We start from the raw sequence: 23,303 nt of genomic DNA, 5'->3' as shown, positions 1-23,303 counted from the left end.
CAGGCTCCTCTATCCATGGAATTTTCCAGGCAAGAAATACTGGAGTGGGTTGCCGTTTCCTTCTCCAGGGTATCTTCCGTGCCCATGGATCAAACCTGCATCTCCTGCATTGGCAGACAGATTCTTTACCACTGAGCAACCTCAGGGAGTATTAAATGAAATAATCCGTGTGAATTTCCTTGAAGTGTGTCATGTAGTAAGCAACATTAGCATCCAGTAAACACTAGCTACGTGTGGCTATTATGCACCTGAAATTTGGCTAGTCAAAAATGAGGTGTGCAATAAGAATAAAACAGACATTGGGTTTTGGAGGCTTAGTACAGAAAAAGAATATAAAATAATCTAAAATTTTTATGTTTATTTAATACTGAAGTGATAATGTTTTGGATATATTGGCTGTTTTACATATTTTATACATATACAGTAAACATACTATCAAAATTGCCAGGCTTCCCTGGTGGCTCAGATGGTAAAGAATCATCCTGCAAGGCAGGAGACCTAGATTTGATCCCTGGGTTGGGAAGATCCCCTGGAGAAGGGAATGGCAGTCCACTCCAGTATTCTTGCCTGGAGAATTCCATGGACAGAGGAGCCTGGCAGACTACAGTTCATAGGGTCGCATATACCCTAAATGTATTATCAAAATTGACTTCATCAATCTGCTTTGTAAACATTGCATATATGGCTTGCATTTATAGTTTACATTATATCTTTATTGAATAATACTGATTTAGGCCAGTTAAAGACTTGTTTTTCACTGATTTCATTCCTTTGTGAAATGGGTTGTGGTATTTATAAAGAGATAGTATCTTTCTAAACTACCATATTAATTTTTTCAGTTTATATTGTGAGGTTTCTTAAGGAAATCAGTAACTATAATAACCTCCAGTTAACTCAGTTTATGAAAAGAATAGAGGATCATTACTTTTATAATATGAGTTGTTTCTCAAGTTTTTATTAGATAGATCTGTGAGATTTTGCCATAACAGTGTGAGACAGTAGATGTTTCACTGTCAAGAATATATTATTATCCCTGCTCTAGGTAATAAGTTGAGCTAAATGATGTTAAGGTTTCTTTTGTCTCAGGATTTTTAAGATTTCTGTCAATAAAATCAAGTAAACGTTTTGGAAAATTATTTTAGTACCGTATCATTCTGTGCCTCAGTTAACAGAGATATGAGACTGGAGAAGTACACTGGCTTTAGATCATGCATGGCCCTGTAAGCCATTTGGCATTTAATTTGACAAGACGTTATTTGCACTTAGTATAGTAATATCTGTCAAATGTCAAACAAAGTGAATGAACCGTTTTGCATCCCCTCTAGTAATGTATCCCAGAGTTCCGGTTGCTCTACATCTTCCCCAACACTTGATGCTATTAAGTCTCTTTAAATTAATCTCTTAGGAGTTTTTCAGTTTTGCCACCATTGACATTTTGGGCAGGATAATTTTTCTGTGGGGTTATCCTGTGCATTGTAGGATGCTTCTCAGCATTCTAGATGCCGGTAACAACTAAAAATGTCTCCTGGTTGTAAAAATTGCAAACCTCCCTATCTCATTGACAACCACTGCACTGCATAGTTTTCCTATGTTCATAGTGATATCTCATTGTGGTTTTGTATTTCTCTCATGACTGATGGTGTTAAGCTCAGTTTTAATGTGATTTTAGCCATTTGTATAATTTTTTTTCGTGAAGTCTCTTTGAAAAAATTACATGTTTCCTTGATCTTGTATATAGATAAATGTATGTATTTTCTCCTAGTCTGTGGCTTGCCAGCTCATTTTCCTAATGGTATTTTTTGAGGAGAAGTTTTTTGTTTTGGTGAATTGCAATTTATCAGATTTTTGTTTTATGATTAGTGCTTTCTGTGTCTTCTCTAGGAAGATCATGAAAAGAATCTCCTATGTTTTCTTCTAGAAGATATGTAGTTTGCTTTTACCTTCGCATGCATGCGTGCTCAGTCGTGTCCAACTCTTTGCGACCTCATGAACTAGAGCCCACCAGGCTCCTCTGGCCATGGAATTTTTCAGGCAGGAATACTGGAGTGGATTGCCATTTCCTATTCCAGGGGATCTTTCCAACCCAGAGATTAAACCCGCGTCTCTTGCATCTCCTACATTGGCAGGTGGATTCTTTACTGCTGTGCTGCCCGGGAATTGTGTGTCCTGTGATATAGGAAGTCATGTTTTTGGTTTTCCCTCAGTAAGGATATCCAGTGTTCATCATTTGTTGAAAAGATTTTCCTCTCTCCATTGGATTGTCTTGGCAAGATGAATCTATTTTTGGACTATATTCTGTTTAATATATTTGTTTATCCTTTTACTAATACTTTTGTCTGGATTACTATAGGTTCCCAAGTAGGTACTACTTAAGTCACATATAGTTAAATAATCTTATTCTACTTTTAAATTTTATTTTGGTTAATTTAGATTGCTTGCATGTACCATCTAAGCCACCACAGAAGCCTCAGTGTTTACATTTAGTATGGTTATTCCAGCTCCAAAAATAATTGGGAAATGACTCCATTTTCTCTCTTTTCTGAAAAAGTTTGTGTAAGATTGCTATTGTTAATTATTTAAATGTTTAATATAATTTACTCTGGAATTAAACTGGGTCTGAACTTCTCTTTGTGGGAAATTTTGCAGTTATGTGTTTATTTTTAGAGGCTATAGGGCTGTTTAGAGTTTCTATTTTCTGTTTTGTCAACATAAGTGAATTACATTTTTTCAAGAATTTGTCCATTTCATTTAAGAAGTCTAACATACTTCAGGGCGTCCCTGGTGGCTCAGAGGGTCGAGAGTCTGCCTGCAATGTGGGAGACCCAGGTTTGATCCCTGCGTTGGGAAGATCTCCTGGAGAAGCAAATGGCAACCCACTCCAAAATGTTCATACTGTTTCCTTATTAGTCCTTTACTGCTATAAATTATGTAGTTATGTTTTCCCTTTGATTCTTTATATTGGTAATTTGTGTTTTCTATTTATTTTTTCCTGATGAGGCTCACTAGAGTTTTTTGTATTTCTTTAATCTTGTTTGCGAAGAACAAACTTTTACTTTGTTGACATTTTTGTATCATTTATTCATTTCTCTTCACTTGATTTCTGTTTTTAATTTTGTAATATCCTTTCTTCTACTTATTTGCTTTTATTTTCCTGGTTTATTAATGTGGAGCCATTCATCATTGAAAGTACACCTGTCTTACAATCTTAACATAGTCACTTAAAGCTATAAATTTCACTCTAAGTTAGGAAAACTGCTTTAACTGCATTCTACAAATTTCGATATGTGTATACTCAAATTATATAAAAGTTTCTCCTATAATAGTTTTCTTTGACCTGTGGGCTACTAGGAAGTACACTGTTTAATTTCTAGACATTGGAAAATATTCAGAACTATTATTGATTTCTAATATAATTCTGTTGTGATTAGAAAATACATTTGGTATGATTTCATTCCTTTATGTTAATTAAAACATTTTATGGCCTAGCATATGATCTATCTTAGTGAATATTCCCATGCCCTTGAAAAATATGTATTTGGCTTTTATTGAATATAGTGTTCTATAAATGTCTGTTAGATCAAGTTGATAGTATTCAAATACTTTATATCCTTATTAATATTTTTTGGACAATTTTTATCATTTTCTGAGAGAAGGACATAACATCTTCAACTGTGATTGTGGATTTGTGTTTTCCTCTTTAGTTTTGCTAATTTTGTTTTATTTGTTTGGGATCATTTTTATTGGGTGAATATATATGTGTGTGTGCATAAAGATTATGTCTCTATGAATTTGAACCTTTGATCATTATGAATTTCCCCTTTGTATTTCTGACAGTATTCTTCCTGAAGTCTACTTTGATATTTCTGTAGCCACACACCTTTCTTACCCTTCAGTTCAGTTCAGTCGCTCAGTCAGTGTCCGAATCTTTGCAACCCCATGGACTGCAGCACACCAGGCCTCCCTGTCCATCACCAACTCCTGTAGCTTACCCAAACTCATGTCCATTGAGTCAGTGATGCCATCCAACCATCTCATCCTCTGTCGTCCCCTTCTCCTCCCAACTTCAATCTTTCCCAGCAGGGTCTTTTCAAATGAGTCAGTACTTTGCATCAGGTGGCCAAAGTATTGGAGTTTCAGCTTGAGCATCAGTCCTTCCAATGAGTAGTCAGGACTGATTACCTGTAGGATGGACTGGTTGGATCTCCATGTAGTCCAAGGGACTCTCAAGAGTCTTCTCCGACATCACAGTTCAAAAGCATCAATTCTTCAGTGCTCAGCTTTCTTTATAGTCCAGTTCTCACATCCATACGTGTCTGCTGGAAAAATCATAGCTTTGACTAGATGGATCTTTGTTGGCAAAGTAATGTCTCTGCTTTTTAATATGCTGTCTAGGTTGGTCATCACTTTTCTTCCAAGGAGCAAGTGTCTTTTAATTTCATGGCTGTAGTCACCATCTGCAGTGATTTTGGAGCCCCAAAAGATAAAGTTTCTCACTGTTTCCATTGTTTCCACATCTGTTTGCCATGAAGTGATGAGACCGGATGCCATGGTCTTTGTTTCCTGAATGTTGAGTTTTAAGCCAACTTTTTTACTCTCCTCTTTCACTTTCATCAAGAGGCTCTTCAGTTCTTCATTTTCTGCCATAGGGGCTGTGTCATCTACATATCTGAGGTTATTGATATTTCTCCTGGGAATCTTGCTTCCAGTTTGTGCTTCATATAGCCCAGCATTTCTCATGATATACTCTGCATATAAGTTAAATAAACAGGATGACAATATACAACCTTGACGTATTCCTTTCCCAAATTGGAGCTAGTCTGTTGTTCCATGTCCAGTTCTAACTGTTGGTTCTTGACCTGCATACAGATTTCTTAGGAGGTAGGTCAGGTGGTCTGGTAGTCCCATCTCTTTAAGAATTTTCCACAGTTTTGTGTGATCCACACAATCAAAGGCTTTGGCATAGTCAATAAAGCAAAGTAGATGAATTTCTGGAACTCTCTTGCTTTTTTGATGATGCAACAGATGTTGGCAATATGATCTCTGATTCCTCTGCTTTTTCTAAATCCAGCTTGAACATCTGGAAGTTCATGCTTCACGTACTGTTGAAGCCTGGCTTGGAGAATTTGGGGCATTTTTTTTGCTAGTGTATGAGATGAATTCAATTGTGTGGTAGTTTGAAAATTCTTTGGCATGCCCTTCTTTGGGATTGGAATGAAAACTGACCTTTTCCAGTTCTGTGGCCACTGCTGAGTTTTCCAAATTTGCTGGCATATTGAGTGCAGCACTTTCACAGCATCATCTTTTAGGATTTGAAATAGCTCAACTGGAATTCCATCACCTCCACTAGCTTTGTTTGTAGTGATGCTTCCTAAGGCCCACTTGACTTTGCATTCCAGGATGTCTGGCTCTAGGTGAGTAATCACACCATCATGATTATCTGGGTCATGAAGATCTTTTTTTGTATAGTTTTTCTGTGTTTCTTGCCACCTCTTCTTAATATCTTCTGCTTCTGTTAGGTCCATACCATTTCTGTCCTTTATTATGCCCATCTTTGCATGAAATGTTCCCTTGGTATCTGATTTTCTTGAAGAGATCTCTAGTCTTTCCCATTTCATTGTTTTCCTCTATTTCTTTGCACTGACCACTGAGGAAGGCTTTCTTATCTCTCCTTGCTCTTCTTTGGGACTCTGCATTCAAATGAGTATATCTTTTCTTTTCTCCTTTGCCTTTAGCATCTTTTCTTTTCTCCTTTGCCTTTAGCATCTTTTCTTTTCTCAGATATTTGTAAGGCCTCCTCAGACAATGATTTTGCCTTTCTGCATTTCTTTTTTTGGGAATGGTCTTGAACACTGCCTGCTGTACTGTGTCACAAACCTCTGTCCATAGTTCTTCAAGCATTGTGTCTATCAGATCTAATCCCTTGAATCTATTTGTCACTTCCACTGTATAATCATAAGGGATTTGATTTAGGTCATACCTCAATCATTTAGTGGTTTTCCCTATTTTCTTCAATTTAAGTCTGAATTTGGCAATAAGGAGTTCATGATCTGAGTCACAGTCAGCTCCTGGTCTTATTTTTGCTTATTGTATAGAGCTTCTCCATCTTTGACTGCAAAGAATATAATTAATCTGATTTCAGTATTGACCATCTGGTGATGTCCATGTGTAGAGTCTTCTCTTGTGTTGTTGGAAGAGGGTGTTTGCTATGACCAGTGTGTTCCCTTGGCAAAACTCTGTTAGCCTTTGACCTGCTTCATTTTGTACTCCAAGGCTGAATTTGCCTGTTACTCCCGATATCTCTTGACTTCCTACTTTTGCATTCCAGTCCCCTGTAATGAAAAGGACATCTTTTTTGGGTGTTAGTTCTAGAAGGTCTTATAGGTCTTCATAGAACCATTCAACTTCAGCTTCTTCAGCATTACTGATTGGGGCATAGACTTGGACTACCGTGATATTGAATGGTTTGCCTTGGAAATGAACAGAGATCATTCTGTTCTTTTTGAGATTGCATCCAAGTATTGCATTTAGGACTCCTTTGTTGACTGTGATGGCTACTCCATTTCTTCTGATGGATTCTTGCCAAGAGTAGTGGATATAATGGTCATCTGAATTAAATTCACCCATTCCAGTCCAGTTTAGTTCACTGATTCCTAAAATGTTGATGTTCACCCTTGCTATCTCCTGTTTTCACCACTTCTAATTTACCTTGATTCGTGGACCTGACATTCTAGGTTCCTATGCAACTTTGTTCTTTATAGCATCAGACTTTACTTCCAACACCAGTCAACAACTGGGCGTTGTTTTTGCTTTGACTCTGTCTCTTCATTCTTTCTGGAGTTATTTCTCTACTCTTCTCCAGTAGCATATTGGACACCTACTGACCCAGGGAGTTCATCATTCAGTGTCCTATCTTTCTGCCTTTCAAACTGTTCATGGGGTTCTCAAGACAAGAACACTGAAGTGGTTTGCCATTCCCTTCTCCAGTGGACCACATTTTGTCAGAACTGTCCACCATGACAGGTCCTTCTTGGGTGGCCCTACACGGCATGGCTTATAGTTTCCTTGAGTTAGACAAGGCTGTGGTCCATGTGATCAGATTGGTTAGTTTTCTGTGATTGTGGTTTTCATTCTATCTGCCCTCTGATGGAGAAGGATAAGAGGCTTATGGAAGCTTCCTTATGGGAGAGACTGACTGAGGGGAAGGGATTCCCTGGTGGCTCAGCATCTGCCCAGGATGCAGGAGACCCAGGTTCAATCCCTGGGTGGGGAAGATCCCCTTGAGAAGGAAATGGCAACCCACTGCAGTACTCTTGCCTAGGAAATTCCATAGATGGAGGAGCCTGGTGGGCTACAGTCCGTGGGGTCACAAAGAGTCAGACACGACTGAGCGACTTCACTCACTCAGTGAAGATAACTGACCTCCTTAGAAAGGTCCCATGCTTGCACTGCTGCCGTCAGTGCCCCCAACCCTACCTCAGGCCAGTGCCAACCCACGCCTCCGCTGGAGACTCCTGGACACTCACGGGCAGGTCTGGGTCTGTCTCTTGTGGGGTCACTTTCTCCTGGGTTCTGGTGTGCACAAAGTTTTGTTTGTGCCCTCCAGGAGTCTGTTTTCCCCAGTCCTGTGTAAGTTCTGGTGGCTCTGTGGTTGGGTTAATGGCGACCTCCTCCAAGAGGGCTTATGCCACACCCAGGTCTGCTGCACCCAGGGCCCCTGCCCCTGCAGCAGGGCACTGCTGACCTGTATCTCCGCAGGAGATGCTCAAACACAGTTCTGGCTCAGTCCCTGTGGGGTCTCTGAGTCCTGGTGCACACAAGGTTTGTTTGAGCCCTCCGAGCATCTCTGGTGGGTATGGGGTTTGATTCTAAACACGAGTTCGCCCCTCCTCCTATCTTGCTGGGGCTTCTCCTTTGCCCTTGGACGTGGGGTATCTTTTTTTTGGTGGGATCCAACAGGTGTGAAAGGAACAGGCCTATTTGGGAAGCGGCTCTAGGTGCTCGCTGTCTTAGGAGAAGGAGGTGGATCTCGCAACCCATTTCAGAGCCAGAAGTCCTGCCAGCAGCCCAGGGACTTGCTAGAACTATCCCAAAGGCGGAGGCCGCAGGGATCTGGGACCTGCTGGGTGCTGGAGCTGGTGGGGCTCGGAGTCCTCACCTGTCTGGAGTCGCCTCTCCACAGGCCTCAGTTTCCTTGCGTGAGTAGTGGGCTGACTACCAGCTCAGCGCCCTCTGCCACCGAGAGAAAGCACTGGGGTATTCTGGCTCAGTGCCGCTACAGAAACCACTGCAGAAAACAGTCTGTTTCAGTTTTAGTCCAAAGAAGGAAAAAAAAAAAAGCAGTAACTGTGAGCTTTGCCCAGAAATGCTTGTCATAGTCAGTGGCCAGCTAAGCAAAGGGACAGAGGAAGGATGAATTGGCCAGGCCCAGGTGGCGGGTGAAGGTAGCTCGGCATGTGTGAAGATGCACGGGCCATATCATAACCCGCCACCAGGACTGTCCTGTGTGCTTTCCCTTTGGATGATTTCAAAATTTTTTCTTTATCTTGTGATTTGAGTGGTTTCTCTGACATTTGCCTAAGATGTGATTACTCTGCGTTTATCCTATGTAGGGTTAACTGAGTTTCTTGGATTTTTGGTTAGTATCTTTCTTTAGTTTGTTTTGGAATGTTTTCAGCCATTATGTCTTCACTTTTTTTTCTCTTCTGCTTCATTCGTTCTTCTCTTTGGGATTCTGATACCATATAAGATTGTACTGCAGGTATTGGTTGCTCTCTTCTTTTTTCCTGTAGTTTTTTTTTTTTTTTTCCCGATTTTTATTTCAGTTTGCATAATTGCTGTGAACCTGTCTTTAAGTTCACTGGTTTTGTTTTCTCTTCTGCTTTGTCCATCTCCTGATAAACTCATTAAAAAAATTATTTCTCTTTATTATCCAATTTTTGTATCTAGCATTTATCCTGACTTTTTTTTATATAGCTTTCATCTTTGTTTCATCTTTTCCTTTCTAGTGTTGTGTTCCACTTCCAGTAGTTCCTCTAAATACAGTCTTTTTAAAGTCCCTGTCTGATAATTCTAACATCTGGGTCTAACATCTGTCTCTGAGTCTGGTTCTGAAATTGCACAACTCAGCTGGGACTTGAACCCATGGACTGGGCCTTGAATCCACTGTCTTTTAATTGAAATTGCATACCAGGTCTCAGGACTTAATGAAGCTCAGGTTCTTTTTGTCTCAGTACAGAAGGAATTCAGTGAGAGGCAAAGTGATAGGTAAGAGGTGGATTTATTGAGAGAGATACACACTCCATAGACAGAGTGTGGTCCATCTCAGCTAGCAAGAGGCCCTGGGAGATACACATTGTGTAAGACAGAATGCGGTCCATCTCAAAAGATGAGAGCAACCCAGAACTGTGGTATGGTGAGTTTTTATGGGCTGAGTAATTTCATAGGCTAGTAAGTGGGAGGATTATTCCAACCATTTCAAGTAAGGGCTGGTATTCAGGAACTGCACCACCAACTACTTTTTTGGCCTTTTATGCTTAGCCTTGGAACTGTCATGGCACAGGTGGATATGTCATATAGCTTGCTAATATATTACAATAAATGTAATGAGGCTCAGGGTCTATTGGAAGTCAAATCTTCTCCATCTGGGGCCTAATCAGTTCTAACCAGTTTTTGTGGTATCCTCAAGAGCTATGCGGGGAAGACAATGGCACCCCACTTCAGTATTCTTGCCTGGAAAATCCCATGGACAGAGGAGCCTGGCAAGCTGCAGTCCATGGGGTTGCTGAGAGTCGGACATGACTGAGCGACTTCACTTTCACTTTCACTTTCAAGAGCTATGTCATTCTTTCAAAGGTTGTGCCCTGCTTCCTTCCTATTTCAGTTCTGTGTCCTTTCTTCATGGTGGAGCAAATTCTCTTGCTTCTTTGCATGTCTTATAATTTTCTTTCCAATGCCAAAATTGTTTGAAAAGTAGAGATTGAACTAAAGAATATATTCTCAGGGATGGGCAGGTGCCTTCTTTGTAAGGCAACATGTGTAGCGGTCTGAGTCATTCTAGTCTGTAATTGAGCTGAGTTTTTTTGCTTGCTATATTGCTTTTGTGTTTCATTTCACCTTGGGCTTCAGGTGATTTGAGCAGGATCAGATCTGCCCCTGGAGCAGAACTTGGGATCTGAATCCCACTAGGATTTGTCTCAGCTCTCCTGCCCTGCCCTTGAACTTCATATTAGGAATGGTCTGTCTCAGTCTTCCCGTTTCTTTGCTGAGTTGTGGATGACTGCTGCCTGGTACTCACGGTGAACTCTAGATTCCTTCCAGGGATTCTGTACGGCTTCAGTCCTGCCTCTGACTTGAGTAAGCCACTTGTGCTTGCGCCTTGTGGGTGACTCTTGGCTCTCCTGCCTTGTGTGTATTCCTTCTTGTGAACACTTGGCAAAGGCCTGTAGGGTGGAGTTAGCGAATGAGTGCAGACTCTGTTGTGTTTGGGGTGGCAGGGTTTGTTGTGCCAGTCTGTGTCTGGTCTTTTAAGTTCATTTTCTTCTTATCTGTGTCAGTATTGATTTCCTGCTTCTGCTGCCAAAGGTCAAAACAGTGATGGCTTTTTTCCCCCTCTCTTCTAGGGTCTTTTCAGTTGGATTTTGGTTCATTGGGTTTCTTTGAGTCATCAGCTCCCTACTTTTTTTTATTTAAATAATTAATTTATTGACTGTGCTAGGTCTTCGTTGCTGCTTGGGCTTTTCTCTAGTTGCAACGAGTGGGGGCTACTCTCTAGTTGTGGCACACGTGCTTCTCATTGCAGTATCTTCTTTTGTGGCTGAGCACAGGCTCTAGGGCGCGGGCTGCAGTAATTATGGCGCATGCAAGGGTCTTGTTGCTCTGCATCTTGTGGGCCCTCCCAGACCAGGGATCAAACCTGTGTCTCCTGCATTGGCAGGTGAATTCTTTACCACTCAACTTCCTGTTTAAAGAAATGGTTGAATTTCTAGAATCTGACTTATTCTCCTGCATTATTCCTTTCTGCATTATAATATGCCATTATTTCTCCCATCTTTGAAAATACCCTTTTTCTGAACACCTTTCCGCCACCTCTTGCCCCAACTCTTTTGTTCTTTGCAGCAAAAACTGTTTCAAAAATTGCCTCTGCTTCCTTTCTCCAATCTCTCTCTTCCTATTTTCTCCCTTAAACCTGCTAGAGTGAGGCCTTGTTCCTGCCACTGCCCTCTCTCCCTAGTCCGCTGTGCCCCTTCCCCTGCCTCACCCGATGAACTCTTACTCAATGGCTCAGTCAGTAAAGACTCTGCCTGCAGAGTCAATGCAGGAGACCTGGGTTTGATTCCTGGGCCGGGAAGATCCCTTGGAGAAGAGAGTGTCCACCCACTCCAGTATTCTTGCCTGGAGAATTCCATGGACAGAGGAGCCTGGTGGGCTGTAATCCATGGGGTTGCAAAGTCAGACATGACGGAGTGACCAACACTTTCTCCCCCCCTCCCCCCGCCCTTTTTTTTTCATGTAGTGTTTTATACTAGTTTATATTTCACACTTTATAAATGCTTTTAAATCTTATCTGGTGTTATCCTCTCAGCAGTCCCATAAGGTAGGTAATATTATCTTAATATGTGCAGCTGAACAAACCAATTCTTAGTTATAGTCAAGTGATTTGCCTGAAACACACAATTAGTAAGGTGTAAAAGCTAGGCTTGATCACATATCCTCTGCCCCTCAAGTCTCTCCCATTATATCAGACTTTTCATAATTGCCATCCAGAAGGGTTTACAGTTGTTCAGAGGCATAATTTTCAGTTTTTTGGATTTCAGTGGAAGCCTTATTCATGTACAGTTAATGAAGTAGTACAGAGGTCAGACATAATTACTATTCTCTGTTTTAATTTTGAAGGGATCTAGATTATATATGGTGTATGGAGATAAAACTTATTTTTATTCTGTCTAAGTTCAGAATTTCCAATAGAGTTGAGAAGGAGAAAATTATAAGGGAAAACCATACTACTTACCATGCTTATCAGTTTTTTTTTCAAAAACACTTTTAAAGTTTATAATCTTGCTTTCTAATTTGAATTACCATGTATTTTCTTAAGTCTGTTTTTCAGCAATGTCATCGAACAGTTGGAGAATAAAATTACATTTGACAAATACTATTCTGTATCTAATTTTGTAAAAAGGAGCATTTATTACATGCACTTTTCCAAGTTCAGAAGACTTTGAATTTAACACCTCCTACATAATTAGTTGTTGGGATAAAATATTGCTAAATCGCAGGCTGCTAAGTTTACAATACATGTTGATTTAGTAAATACTGTTTCCGTATTTTAGTTTTTGTAAATGTAGTACTTACTCAAGGTCCTGATTCTGAAAAATTCTTATTAACTAATTGTGATCTTTTAGAATGCATTAAAGAAACATATAAAGCACAAAATTAGTTTGAAAAAGACATTTACTTCACATACCATTAAGTCTGTTGCCTAATGAATTACTATATAAAAATAAAGGTAATTGAATCAGTATTTCCCAGCAGTATTTTTTTTATTTTGGTGGTGGGGAGGGGGCTGTGCTAGGTCTTCATTGTGAGGCACAGACTTAGTTGCCTGGTGTCATGTGGGATCTAGTTCCCTGACCAGGCATTGAACCCACGTGCCCTGCATTGGAAGGCAGAGTCTTAACCATTAAACCACCAGGGAAGTCCTCCAGCAGTGTTTTATTAATAGGGACTTTATGTGTGCTCAGTAGCTCAGTTGTGTCCGACTCTTTGTGACCCCATGCACTGTATGGAATTTTCCAGGGAAGAATACTAGAGTGGGTTACCATTTCCTTCTGCAGGGGATTTTAACAACCCAGGGATCGAACTTGCTTCTCTTGCATCTCCTACATTGACAGGCGGATTCTTAACCATTGGCTACCTGGGAAGCCAGTAGGGACTTAAGTATTAATAAAAATACATTGCTCTTCTTTTTTCCTTATGAATCAAATTTTAAACTATTTTCTAGTTTTGTTTTTTTTTTAATGTAAGTTGAGTGATAATTCATTGCTTTGTAATGGTCTAGGGTCAAGAATGATTAGTTATGTTATCCCATATTTTTTACAGTTATGCATGTGAAAATTGCTGTTTACTGAGAAAAAAGCTTCCCCCCCAAAAGCTTTGTCACAGTGAAAATTGGGGGCCTTTTCCCGTTGATGCTAATAATATTACAGGATGCCTTTCAACTGCAAAAGAATTATTGTGTTGGAAAATTATATGCTGCTGTTGCAATATGTTTCATAATCTTAAAGAAAATCCATGTAATTTGAGGCAAAATTGTATAGGTTGCTGCTGTTCTTAAGGTTGGAAGGGTACAAAATGCCTTTGACAGTTATATGGGCATTCAGAGATTCTCTTGATTTTAAGTGATTATTATATATGTGTAGATTACCATTAAGCTTCTTACGTAATACATTTTAGCATCTTGAAAAAGAAAGTAGAAAAGGGTTCCTGAGCTATAGGGAAGAAAATTACCAATCAAAAAAGAAGGGAGATAAGAACAATTCTTTAGATAGGTCTTTTGACTATACTACAAAATGATCTTAATTATTGAAAAGGTATTTAGTTAATAAGAGAAATTTTTTGAAAACATCTGGCGGTGTTGTGAGTAAAAATCAAAAGAGTATAATTTGTAATGAACATTGATTTTTGTTGATGTGGGTAACTGTTTAGCTGTCCTCTGGGTGTCATACAGGTTGCAAGGTAGTTAACAGTAATTACTTTGGTATGAACTGTTCTCTTTCATGATAAGAGAATGACATTTTAGGTGAACATTAAGGAATAACACTAGCTAATACACATTACTGTGTATCAGACACTGTTCTAATCACTTTATGTCCATTTATTTAACTCTGTAAAGCGAGAAATCATTCTTAGCCCTGGAAAATGAGGCTCAGAAATTAAGTAACATTCTGGTAGTGACAGGAAACTATGACACACTCTATATATACTTTGAAAACTGGGTAAATAAGAAAGCTAAAGTTACCTTTTCAAATATTTCCTAATCTTTCTATTGCATATATACAGCAATAATAGATTGTATCTTTAGAGAAAAGGCGGCGTTTGTGTTACACATGCAGAAGAGAGAAGGGTTAACTATGTAGACTCTGCTGATGAGGTAATTTCCTGGGTTTGAATTCTGACTCTGCTACATATTAGTTCTGTGACTCTGAGCCAGCTCTATAGTTTAGGAACTTGTTTCCTTATCTGCAGAATAGGTACAAATCATCATTTATTCATAAATATTAAATACCTGTATGGAATTAAGAGTTGGACCATAAAGAAGGCTGAGCACCGAAAAATTGATGCTTTCAAATTGTGGTGCTGGAGAAGACTCTTGAGTATCCCTAGGATTGCAAGGAGATCAAACCAGTCAATCCTAAAAGAAATCAACCTTGACTGTCCATTGGAAGGATTGATACTGAAGCTGAAGCTCCAATATTTTAGCCACTAGATGCAAAAAGCCAGCTCATTGAAAAAGACCCTGATGCTGGGAAAGATTGAAGACAGAAGAAAAATGGGGCTGCAAAGGATGAAGTGGTTAGATAGCATCACTGACTCAATGGGCATGAATATGAGCAAACACCAGGAGATAGTGGAGAACAGAGGAGCATGGCATTCTGCAGTTCATGGGGTCGCAAGGAGTTGGACCAGACTTAATGACTAAACAACAAGAACAACTATATGCCAACTCTGTTCTAGGCATTTAGTAACTAAATATCTATTTCATAGGGTAGTTATAAAGATTTAAACCAGTAATATACATAAAGAATCTACAATAATGATTGTTATTCAGTTGCTCAGTGATGTCTGACTCTGCAACCCCATGGATTGCAGCACGCTACGCCCTCCGGTCCTTCACCATCTCCCAGAGCATGCTCAAACTCATGTCCATTGAGTCAGTGATGCCATCCAACCATCTCGTCCTCTGCCGTCCCCTTCTCCTGCTTTCAGTCTTTCCCAGCATAAGGGTCTTTTCTAATGAGTCAGCTCGTCTCATCAGGTGGCCAAGATATTGGAGTTTCAGCTTCAAAATCAGTACTCTTAATGAATATTTAGGATTGATTTCCATTAGGATTGAATGTTTTGATCTCCTTGCAGTCCAAGGGACTCTCAAGAGTCTTCTACAGCACCACAGTTCAAAAGCATCAGTGCTTCAGTGCTCAGCCTTCTTTAGGGTCCAACTCTCACATCCATACATCACTACTGAAAAAAACATATTTTGACTGGATGGACATTTGTCAGTAAAGTAATGTCCCTGCCTTTTAATATTATGTCTAGGTTGGTCATAGCTATTCTTCCAAGGAGCAAGGATATTTTCATTTCATGGCTGCAGTCACCATCTGCAGTGATTTTGGAGCCTAAGAAAATAAAGTCTGTCACTGTTTTCATTGTTTCCCCATCTATTTGCCATGATGGGACTGGATGCCATGATCTTAGTTTTCTGAATGTTGAGTTTTAAGTCAGCTTTTTCACCTTCTTTCGCCTTCGTCAAGAAGCTCTTAGTTCCTCCTCACTTTCTGCCATAAGGGTGGTGTCATCTGCATATCTGAGGTTATTGATGTTTCTCCCAGAAATCTTGATTCCAGCTTTTGCTTCATCCAGCCCAGCATTTCTCATGATGAACTCTGCATATAAGTTAAATAAGCAGAGTGACAATATACTTAGTGCCCATTATACAGAGTGAAGTAAGCCAGAAAGATAAACACCAAGACAGTATACTAATGCATATATATGGAATTTAGAAAGATGGTAACGATAACCCTATATGCAAGACAGAAAAAGGGATACAGATGTATAGAACAGACTTTTGGACTCTATGAGAGAAGGCGAGGGTGGGATGATCTGGGAGAATAGCATTGAAACATGTATATTATGAAGTGTGAAACAGATCGCCAGTCCAGGTTGGATGCATGAGACAAGTGCTCAGGGCTGGTGCACTGGGATGACCCAGAGGGATGGGATGGGGAGGGAGGTGGGAGCGGGGATCGGGATGGGGAACACATGTAAATCCATGGCTGATTCATGTCAATGTATAACAAAAACCACTACAATATTGTAAAGTAATTAGCCTCCAACTAATAAAAACTAAAGGGAAAAAAAAATACAGCCTTGACGTACTCCTTTCCCGATTTGGAACCAGTCTGTTGTTCCATGTCCAGTTCTAACTGTTGCTTCTTGACCTGCATATAGATTTCTCAGGAGGCAGGTCAGGTTGTTTGGTATTCCCATCTCTCTAAGAGTTTTCCACAGTTTGTTGTGATCCATACATTCAAAGGCCATAAAGTCAAAGGTGTAGTCAATGAAACAAAAGTAGATGTTTTTCTGGAACTCTTTTGCTTTTTCTACATGTTGGCAATTTGATCTCTGGTTCCTCTGCCTTTTCCAAATCCAGCTTGAACATCTGGAAGTTCTCGATTCATGAACTCTTGAAGTATAGCTTAGAGAATTTTGAGGATTACTTTGCTAGCATGTAAAATGAGGGCAAGTGTGCAGTAGTTTAAACATTCTCTGGCATTGCCCTTCTTTGGGTTTGTAATGAAAATTGACCTTTTCTAGTCCTGAGGCCACTGCTGGGCTTTCCAAATTTGCTGGCATATTGAGTACAGCATATTAACAGCATCATCTTTTAGGATTTGAAATAGTTCAGCTGGAATTCCATCACCTCCAGTAGCTTTGTTCATAGTGATGCTTCCTAACTAAGGCCCTCTCAGCTTTGCACTCCAGGATGTCTGGCTTTAGCTGAGTGATCACACCATGGTGGTTATCTGGGTCATAAAGATCTTTTTAGTATAGTTTTTCTGTGTATTCTTGCCACTTCTTAATATCTTCTGCTTCTGTTAGGTCCATACCATTTCTGTCCTTTATTGTGCCCATCTTTGAATGAAATGTTCCCTTAATAGCTCTGATTTTCGTGAAGAGATCTCTAGTTTTTCCCATTCCATTGTTTTCCTCTGTTCCTTTGCATTGTTCACTTAGGAAGGCTTTCTTATCTCTCCTTGCTGTTCTTTGGAACTCTTCATTCAGATGGGTATATCTTTGCTTTCCTCCTTTGCCTTTTACTTCTCTTGTTCAGCTATTTGTAAGGCCTCATCAGACAGCAATTTTGCCTTTTTGCATTTCTTTTTCTTGGGGATGGTCTTGATCACTGCCTCTTGTACAGTGTCACGAACATCCATAGTTCTTCAGGCACTCTGTCTATCAAATCTAATCCCCTGAATGTATTTCTCACTTCCACTGTATAATCATTAGGGATTTAATTTAGGTCATACCTTACTGGCTTGGTAGGTTCCCTACTTTCTTCAGTTTAAGTCTGAATTTTGCAATAAGGAATCCATGAATCACAGTCAGCTCCCAGTCTTGTTTTTGCTGACTATATAGAGCTTCTCCATCTTCAAGTGCAAAGAATACAAGCAGTCTGATTTCCATGTTGATCCTCTGGTGATGTCCATGTGTAGAGTCATCTCATGTGTTGTTGGAAGAGGGTGTTTGCTATGACCAGTGTATTCTCTTGACAAAACTCTGTTAGCCTTTGACCTGCTTCATTTTGTACTCAAGGCCAAACTTGGCTTTTACTCCAGCTATCTCTTGACTTCCTACTTTTGCATTCCAGCCCCCTGTGATGAAAAGGACATCTTTTTTGGTGTTAGTTCTAGAAAGTCTCATAGATCTTCATAGAACTGTTCAACTTCAGCTTCTTCGGCATTAGTGGTTGGGGCATAGACTTGGATTAGTGTGATGATGAATTGTTTGCCTTGGAAATGAACAGAGGTCATTCTGTTGTTTTTGATATTGCACCCAAGTACTGCATTTCACACCGTTTTGTTGACTGTGAGGGCTACTTCGTTTCTTCTAAGGGATGCTTGCCCACAGTTGTTGATTATATAGCAGTCATCTGAATTAATTTCGCCTATTCCAGTCCATTTTAGTTCACTGATTCCTAAAATGTTGATGTTCACTCAACACTCTGTTTGGTTCCAGGCCACTGCAATAAAGCAAATATCTCAATAAATTGAGTCACGTGAATTATATGATTTCCTGGTACATATAAAATTTATGTTTACAGTGTACTGTTATCCATTAAGTATACGATAACATTATGTCTAAAAATGAATGTACATACATTAATTAAAAAACACTTTATTGCTAAAAGTGCTGTCATCTGAGCCTTCAGCTGATAGAGGGTCTTGTCTTGCCTCTGTGTTGAAGGCCACTGACTGATCAAGGTGGTTGTTGCTGAAGGTTGGGGTGGCTGTGTCAATTTCTCAAACTAAGACAACAATGACATTTGCTGCATCAGTTGACTCTCACAAATAATTTTTTTGTAGCACACAATAAGGTTTGGTAACATTTTACACCCAGTAGAACATCTTTCAAAGTTGAAATCAGTCTTCTCAGATCCTACTAATGCTTTATCAGCTAAGTTTATGTAATATTCTAAATCCTTTGTTACAACAGTCTTCACAGCATCTTTACCAAGAATGAACTCTGTCTCAGAAAACCACTTTTTGCTCATTCATAAGAAGCAATTGCTTGTCTGTTTTGTCATGAGATTGTAGCAATTCAGTCATATCTTCAGGTTCTATTTCACTTGCTGTTTCCACCACATCTGCAGTTAATCCCTCCACTAGAGTCTTGAACCCTTCCAAGTCATCCATGAGGGTTGGAATCAACTTCCCACAAACTCCTATTGATGTTAGTATGTTGACCTCTTTCCATGAATCATAAATGTTGTTGATGGCATCTAGGATGATGAATCCTTTCCAGAAGGTTTTCAATTTCCTTTGCCCAGATCCATTAGAAGAATCACTACCTATGGCAATTATAGCCTTATGAAATGTATTTCTTGATAGGACCTGAAATTCGAAATTATTCCTTGCTTTATGGGCTGCAGAATGGGTGTTGTGTTAGCAAGCATGACGACAATATTAATATCCTTGTGCATCTCCTTCAAGAGCTTTTAGGTGACCAGGTGATTGTCAATGGGCAGTAATATTTTGGAAGGAATTTCTTTTTTTTTTTTTTTCTGAGCACAGGGTTTCAACAGTGGGCTTAAAATATTCAGTAAACCATGTTGTGAACAGATGTGCTGTCATCCGTGTTTTGTTGTTCAATCTACTCTACTGGCAGAGTAGATTTAGCATAATTCTTAAGATCCCTAGAATTTCCAAAATGGTAAATGAGCATTGTCTTAGCTTAAAATCACCAACTGTATTAGCTAGCTAGCTAGCTAAGTCACTTCAGTTGTGTCCGACTCTGTGCGACCCCATAGACAGCAGCCCACCAGGCTCCCCTGTCCCTGGGATTCTCCAGGCAAGAACACTGGAGTGGGTTGCCATTTCCTTTTCCAATGCGTGAAAGTGAAGTTGCACAGTCGTGTCCAACTCTTAGAGACCCCATGGACTGCAGTCTACCAGGCTCCTCCATCCATGGGATTTTCTAGGCAAGAGTACTGGAGTGGGGTGCCATTGCCTTCTCCGAACTGTATTAGCCCCTAACAATAGAATCAGCTTGTCCTTTGAAGTTTTGAAGCCAGGCATTGACTTCTCTTTTAGTTATGAGTGCCCTAGATAATATCTTCTGCCAATATAAGGCTGTTTATCTATAATATCTTGAAAATCTGTAGTTTAGTGTAACTGCCTTCATTTGAGCTACATCTTCTGGATAACTTGTTACCGCTTCTGTATCAGCACTTGTTATCAGCTTGAACCAACAACCTCTGTTAGCTTCAAACTTTTCTTCTATAGCTTCCTCATCTTTCTCAGCTTTCATAGGATTAAAGAGAGTTAGGTCCTTAGTCTGGACTTCCCAGATGACACTAGTGGTAAAGAACCTGCCTACCAATACAAGTTAGACATAAGAGACACAGGTTTAAATCCCTGGGTAAGGAAGATCCCCTGGAGGAGGCCACAGCAACCCACTCCAGTGTTCTTGCCTGGAGAATCCTATGGGCAGAGGAGCCTGGTGGGCTGTAGTCCATGGGATCACACAGAGTCAGACATGACTGCAGTGACTTAGCACACACAGGTCCTTAGTCTAGATTACGTTTTGGCTTAAGGGAATGTTCTGGCTAGTTGGATCTTCTATCCAGACTACTCAAACTTTCTCAGTGTCAGCAATAAAGTTGTTGGTTTTTTTATCATTCACGTGTTCACTGGAGTAGCACTTTTAGTTTCCTTTGAGAACTTTTTATTTGCCTTCATTCACAACTTGGCTGTTTGGGGCATGAGGTCTAGCTTTCCACTTATTTTGTCTTTCGACATGCTTTCCTCATTAAGCTTAATCGTTTCCAGGTCATAATTTAAAGTGAAAAGAATTGTGACTCTTCTTTTTACTTGAACACTTAGAGGCCATTGTTTGGTTATTAATTGGCCAATTTCAGTATCCTTGTGTCTCAGGGAATAGAGAAGCCCGGGGAGAGACCAAGAAAGAGATAGAGACCACCCATGGATCATGGGTAGGTCCATGGAACAGTCAGAACACACACTGATGAGTTCACCATCTTGTATGGGTGTGGTTTGTAGCACCCTGAAACAATTACAACAGTTCTTCATCCAAGTTTTTTTTCCAGTTGTTTTCAGTGGAAAGATTGGTTTGAATAACAGAGCCCACCATCATTGGAAACAAGAAGGTGTCCTCCCATTCTTCCCATTCCTTCACATTCAATGTAGGGAAGTCCACTCCCCGTTAAGGTACTACTCAATCGCTCCTTCTCGAAGTTTTCCTTTATGGCTAGTCAGGAAGTCTTCTGTGTGTTCCATTGATATATCATAACTGTTGTCCCACTGACCACATTCTGTCTTTATCATGATTACTTATGCTTATGGCTTCCTCTCAGCCAGAAGTAGTTTTTGGAGGCAGGGATCCTGCCTGTAATTTTTCTATCCTTAGGTAGCACCAGCTTTGTATACTTTATATAATAGACTCCTCTCTACGTGCATTGGTTGACTGCACTGGATTTTGCTGAAATACAAAAGAAGGGTTAAGAAGGAAGCTGTCTCCTGTTATGTTGGCCTCTCCATGTGGGTTACAGTGCTGTTCTCGCTTTTCTGTTACTCCTTATGGGTTCAGTGACAATGTCAGATGGTCCTTGACCCATGTCAACTGATGACAGAATAGAGCCACAGCACGTGAAAGGATTGACCTGTGACCATCTTTGAGCCAATGTTTTGTCTACACCTGTCCTAGGAGGCCATCCAACTGTTACAATTCATTTTTAATAGTTCAGTCAAAAGTGTAATCTCTGTAGTCTTTCAGTAGTCTGAAGACATATTTTTGAGAACTTTAATGTTGAGAGGAGAATATTGAAACTAGGAAAAATAAATGTGTTGCTATTTAAAGGACAGTAGTTGAAAAGCAGAATACAAAATAGGGAATATAAGTGTATAGGTCTCAGTTTATTAAGTTAAAGAATACTTTTCTTAGGAAGGAGGGATTAAGAGTCATTAAAATTATAAGACTAAGAAAGACTTTTTAAAAAGCCTCAGTTACCCATTTTATTTTAATTTGGACATGACTGTTTCAGAGTTATAGTGGCTCTTGCATACTGTCTTGTAATTTAAAAAATTATTTTAAAATAATGTGACAAATTATTCCACCATCTTAGTATTGGGCTTTTAGAAAGTGAGTGTTAAAATGAGCTTTAGGTGGTAAAATACTCAACTGTGCACTTGTGTTGTTGCACAATAAAAAAGGCCAGAGAAGATAGTTATTTAGTCCTATTTTGTTTTAGCCATGATTTTCTCAGATATATTAAGCAAATTTTAGAATTTACTCTTATAATGGTCTTTCTTGCATATGGAACTCCCTCTCATTCTGTGACTATCTAGATATCTCTGAGGGCCTGTGAATGGCACCGTACACATGTACTAGAAAACTGTGCCACTGAAGCATCTGAAATAAATTATATATTAAGATATACCTGTTGCTTTGTTGTTAGGGGTTAAAATGTATGAAGGTTCCAGAAATGTAAAACTTAAATCATCGATGGTCTGCCATATGATTTTCTGTGATCCCCCTGGAGCTAATAAGTGAAAAGAAATCTTACAAATTTAATTATTGTTGAAAGAGTTGTTTCTTTTCCAAGTTAAGTAAACTACACTAAGGTCACTGAAAATCTGAGGATGTTTCTTAAATTGTTTTTTTCCCCTCCTTCTTTTGACAATGTTATAAAAAAGTGATAGTGTAATGTAATATTAATAAGGCCCACACCTAATGTTTACTCATGCTTACAAAAAGATTAGAAATGGGAGTCTATGTCCCGGATGCTTAAATATTTAAAAAGTTGTATGTCAAGCTAACATAATATTAAATAATATGAGTTCTCTTATCTTAAAAAATATATTGTCCTGACAAATATACCCTCCTGTTGACCTAGAAAGCCCGGATCAGATGTAGAGTTCTTAGAGCCCTTGGAGTTTTGTGTCTGAATGCAGCCATGTGGAAGAAGCCACCACTTGTCCTGCCTCCCTTTTCCCACCCCCAGCCAGAGTCCTCCAGGTCATAAGATGAGGCTGTTTGGGCAGGGAATTCCTGTGTCCTCAGCCCCTAAAAGCAGAGGGTAAGGCATCGCTGGAAGAAGGGCATAGAATCCTCATGGCAGATCCTCTTAAGATTTCATGGGGTGTGGCAGGAGAGAAGGGACAGAGACACGGCTGTCAAAGGCAATGGATGTAAATTAGTTGTAATACATATATTATTGATATCATACAGTCAATTCTTGTTTTCCATAGTTATGTTGTATAAGATCGCCACAAACACAGAATTAGGAAACACTGAAACATTGCTCATAGGGAAAATAGGAGGTTAGGTTCCTATGAGCCTCTGGTCACAACATTTTCAGCAAGTGACCGGTATATAACCTTGTATTGTGTATGTTTCTGCTTCAAGACACTTGAATATATGTTGCTGATTCATTAACATTGAACTGAGGGCCGTCAGCGCTGTAAGGAGGAAGTTCATCCAAAAACATTCTCCTTGGCCTTGGCTACTCTGGCTGTCACTCCGCTCTTCTTCCATGTCAGACATTTCTTGACCGCCATCTTTTTGCTGCTCACCCCTCTGTTTTACCACTGCCCTTCTCAGTGGTGCTTGGCTAAAGTGGCCAGTGTCCCTAACTTGACATATTCCATGGGTTTACTGTGGCCTTTGCTACTGTTACGGATCTTTGATCTGTCTTGGAACGAACTTTCTGCCTTGGGCTTCTTTGGATTCTGTTTCCTGGTTGCCTTATTGCTCACTGCTTTATTTTCTTTTTGAGCAACTTTTCCTTTCTC

At 39.8% G+C, this 23,303-nt stretch overlaps 1 protein-coding gene across 3 annotated transcripts in view; it reads left to right on the top strand.

Annotated features, from left to right (window-relative positions):
* The window catches only part of DNAJC24 (DnaJ heat shock protein family (Hsp40) member C24), a 72,159-nt gene that overhangs the window by 2,477 nt on the left and 46,379 nt on the right, over positions 1-23,303 (top strand). The gene's annotated exons all lie outside the window — the stretch shown is intronic.

This window comes from Odocoileus virginianus, chromosome 10, assembly GCF_023699985.2.
Source record: "Odocoileus virginianus isolate 20LAN1187 ecotype Illinois chromosome 10, Ovbor_1.2, whole genome shotgun sequence".
NCBI lineage: Eukaryota > Metazoa > Chordata > Mammalia > Artiodactyla > Cervidae > Odocoileus > Odocoileus virginianus.
This window is presented reverse-complemented; position numbering and strand designations above follow the sequence as displayed.